This window comes from Cupressus sempervirens, chromosome 7 (genome assembly GCF_028749045.1).
Source record: "Cupressus sempervirens isolate cs-2001-9-10 chromosome 7, ASM2874904v1, whole genome shotgun sequence".
NCBI lineage: Eukaryota > Viridiplantae > Streptophyta > Pinopsida > Cupressales > Cupressaceae > Cupressus > Cupressus sempervirens.
This window is the reverse complement of record NC_143124.1, coordinates 402,786,825-402,791,275: the sequence shown is the minus strand read 5'-3', so window position 1 is coordinate 402,791,275 and position 4,451 is coordinate 402,786,825. Positions and strand designations below refer to the sequence as shown.

Here is a 4,451-nt window from a genome sequence, read left to right as displayed (position 1 = left end):
TTAAAAAAATGCAAGGATTATGCACTTTTTTAATCGTAATAAATTTCTCAACTAATCATTTCCATTCAATTTCATAATTGTAATTACTAAGAAAATAAATTAAGAGCATAAATCTAAATTATAATATTCCAAATTACTAAACAATTTATGAATTCATTACCACTCTATATGCAGGTCCAAATCCATATAATTAAACTAGATGTAAAAACCAAGCATGTAACTTATTCACAATAAAATATTTTAAGTGTGTGTGTGTGTGTGTGTGTGTGTGTGTGTGTGTGTGTGTGTGTGTGTGTGTGTGTGTGTGTGTGACTGTACCATAAAAATTTCGGACCAACCCTGCCAAAGAGCTAAACTCCTCTACCTCAACCACCCTTCTACCTTCAGTACCTGCACACTCACAAACTCGACATCACCCAATACATCAGTAATGTCATCATCATAATAATCATAATATCTTAAATTCAAATTTTAAAACATTTAACATACATTATCAGATATAAACATATAAATAAATTTAAAATTTTAACTATTATGTCGAAATCTCATAAGCTCAACATATTGCCACCATTCTAATGGTCATTAAATTAAATTATCCATGAAATAATATCAACAATAAAAGTTTTAAAGTATTCGACAAGAGTCCTACATAGTCAAACATAGTCTTAGTCAAAAGGTCAATCACATAATAAGTCTGTATAAAAAGTATGTCGAAATTTGAGTCGTGACAAGAGATGTATAGGCTTTTTGAAAAAAGTTCAATGTTATGGAACCTCCACGGTTTTCTAACGATTACCCCTCCAGTATAGATAGACTGTGGCATATCAATACGATACCATATCAAACAAAAGCATTGTCTATTTTTCCAAACATTGTGGCATATCAATACGATACCATATCTAACAAAAGCATTGTCTATTTTTTCAAACATTCAGAAGCAACACTTTTATAGAAACTCAAACTAATACCTGATTCCATTTATCATTGCAGGTTTAACGACTTGCTTTGCATGGCATCACCAATAATCTCCGCAAGACAATGACCAAGAGATGCTGGTCTCTCTTCATCGTATCCGAGCATTGGTCTGAAACTTCAATTATAAATTATAATTTAAAACCTTCTCTCACATTCCTGCTATCTGAACACCTTTCCATTAACTTTGCACTTTACTTTACCATTTCTCCTTCTCCTACCTTCATTTCTAGCTTTTCTGTCCAGAGATGTATAGGCTTTTTGAAAAAAGTTCAATGTTATGGAACCTCCATGGTTTTCTAACGATTACCCCACCGGTATAGATAGACTGTGGCATATCAATACGATGCCATATCAAACAAAAGCATTGTCTATTTTTTCAAACATTCAGAAGCAACACTTTTACAGAAACTCAAACTAATACCTAATTCCATTTATCATTGCAGGTTTAACGACTTACTTTGCATGGCATCACCAATAATCTCCGCAAGAGCACTCTCCATCTTTGAAATGATGAAAATGATTTTCATCTCTTACAACAATTTCTCTTGAAACAATCTTGGATATAACCTTGGTTGCATTGTGGCAATCACCACATACTCTCAGGTTTTTGACAACTCTAAAAGTTGTTCCAGGGGATGTGTTTAACAACCCAAATGCAATTGCCAATTTCTCACTATGATGGCAGAGTAGTGATTCCTTCTCCTCCTCCTCCACATCATTCAACGCAGGTATTGTATCTGAAACGAACCCTTCTGCCCTCATCTGCCAAGATAGATTTTCCATCTTTTCATAGATTGCTTCTGCTTGTGGGTGTGATCTATCTCCTATGCAAAAGGCATGTACCATTTTATGGATTTCAATCCAACTACATCCAGGTATCTTTCTAATCCCTCTCTCCATCAATCTCCTTACCCTTTGAGCATCACTCCACCTGCCTACTTCTGCATAAATGTTTGACATAAGAACATAAGTCGCAGTATTTGTAGGATCCAAGTAAAAAAGGAGTGCTGCCACAAATTCTCCTAGTCCCATTTTTTTGTGTGATTTACAAGGACCGAGTAAACTCATCCACACAACTGTAGTAGGCTTCATTGGCATTTTTATGATAAAGTTTAGGGTTTCCTCAAGATAGCCAGCACGTCCAAGAAGATCAACCACACATATGTAGTGATCTATAGTCATGATGATGCAAGAAGAATCGCTTATGCTGTTGAAGTATTTACATTCGGCATTGACAAGGCCTGCATGGCTACATGCAAATAAAACACAAATTAAGGTCACATCGTCAGGACTAGCTGCAGAATGCTTCATGATTTCAAAGAGTTTGAGGGCATCCATGCTATAGCCATGCATTGCATACCCTGCAATCACTGCATTCCGTGAGGCCAAATGTGAACGATGCATTTTGTCAAACAGTTTACATGCCTTCTGTATGCTGCCACATTTTGCATACATGTCTATCAGGGCAGTCGTGATCACATCAATCAAAAGCCCATTTTCAATTATTTTTTGATGTATCTCCACACCCTGTTCCAAAGCTCCAAGTTTGGCACAAGCTAGGAGGATGCTAGCAAAGGTTGATGAGTCTGGTTTTAAATCTGTTAGTTGCATTTCTTTAAAAAACTCCAATGCTCTATCGAAAACACCATTTTGTGCATATCCAGCAAGGATTGCAGTCCATGACACCACATCTAGTTGAGGCAACTTATGAAACAATTCTAGTGCCTTCTGTAAATTGCCACATTTTGCATGCATGTCTATCAGGGCAGTCACAACCACATTAGAGAAAAACTCTCTCTAAATTATTTTTTTATGGATATCCATACCCTCTTTTAAAGCTCCAAGTTTCGCATAAGCTGGGAGGATGGAGGCAAAGGTCGATAAGTCTGGCCTTAAACCTGCCAATTGCAATTGCTTAAATTTCTCCAGGGCTAACCCACTTTGTACATATTCAGAAATGATTGCTGTCCAGGAGATCACATTAGGTTGAGGCATTTTTCCGAAAATCCTCAGAGCCTCATTAAGAACAGCATTTTGTGCATATCCTGTTATCATAGCATTCCATGAAACAGCATTTCGTTGAGGCATCTTGTCAAATAATTTCTGCGCTTTCTGTGCTCCCACATGTAGCATACATGTCTATCAAAGCAGTCACAACTACAACACCTGATAAAAATCTGCTTTCAATTATTTTCTGATGCATTTCCATGCCCTGTACCAAAGCTCTCATTTTGGTACATGATGGGAGAAAGCTGGAAAAGGTTGCTGAGTTTGGTTCTACATCTGCCAATTGCATCTGGTTGAAAACATCCAATGCTAATTCAACAAACCCATTATGTGCATGTCTAGCAATTATTGCAGTCCACGTTACAACATCTCTTTGAGGCATTTTGTCAAACAGTTCACTTGCTTTCTGCATCCTTGTACATTTTGCATACATATCTATCAGGGTATTGGTTTTAATTTAAGATATAAACTAAGAAAACACAAAATAGAACAAGAGACAGGATATATCATGGTTCACCACAACTGTGGCTACGTCCATACCGAGAGCAGAGCAAATATATTATTCAGTCATTGCAGCTTACATACACATGTATAAGGCTTTGTCCTTATATTTATACAATAGTCTTCAATAGAAAATGAAGAGGCAAATAAGAAAATGTGAAATGAACAGTCATGACAGTTGAACTTCACATCCAACGATTGGAACACTAACATTAGATTATAACCCACACCTAATGATTTTTCCATGGATTTACAAACCATGTTGTACAGATGCTAGCATTTTTTTAAAAACAATAAATGCTTCTTGAGAAAACCTATGCCTTCTATAAGCTGCAATTATTCTATTCCATGAGAAGACATCTGCTTGGGTTATCTGATCAAATACTTTGAGAGCACAAACCAAACATCCACACTTTTCATAGATGTTAATAATAAGTATATTTTGTAAAAAAGTTTGTGATGCAAATGCCAAACCCCTGCATTTGATGTGAAAGTGGATATGCTCACGCTCTAATAATGTCTTCTTCGCAATAGAGGCCTTCAAAAATTGAAAATATGTAGAAAAGCCTACAAAATAGTTATCTGTGGTAAGCAGAATGCATTGTGTCTCTTTCAAGAAAACTTCTCCACAGAGTGCTCTCGGATTGAAAAGGGTACTGAATGGCATGGAAAATCAGTGTTGGTATGCATTCTACTACAACTCATTGCCTCTATTACCTACTCTGATTTGTTAAATCTTAATACTGTGGCATGTTTTCAAATTCTGTCTATGCTTATATTAATACCAATCAAAAGTAGGAGAATAGGCATGAAGGCAAACACCATATCCCTGTTTCAGATTCAAGTTGCATCTTCGCCTCCTCGACAATACCATCGCATGCAATGAACCCAATCTTTGAAAAAAAGAATAAAACTGAAATAGGATATCAACGCCATATCGGAATTTAAACACTTGGCTTACAAATAAT

The 4,451-nt window shown here is 36.2% G+C and overlaps 1 pseudogene; it reads right to left on the bottom strand.

The window, feature by feature from the left end:
* Positions 1-1,443: 1,443 nt before the first annotated feature.
* LOC149547226 (pentatricopeptide repeat-containing protein At3g26782, mitochondrial pseudogene) lies at positions 1,444-4,150 on the bottom strand (annotated as a pseudogene).
* Positions 4,151-4,451: the final 301 nt, after the last annotated feature.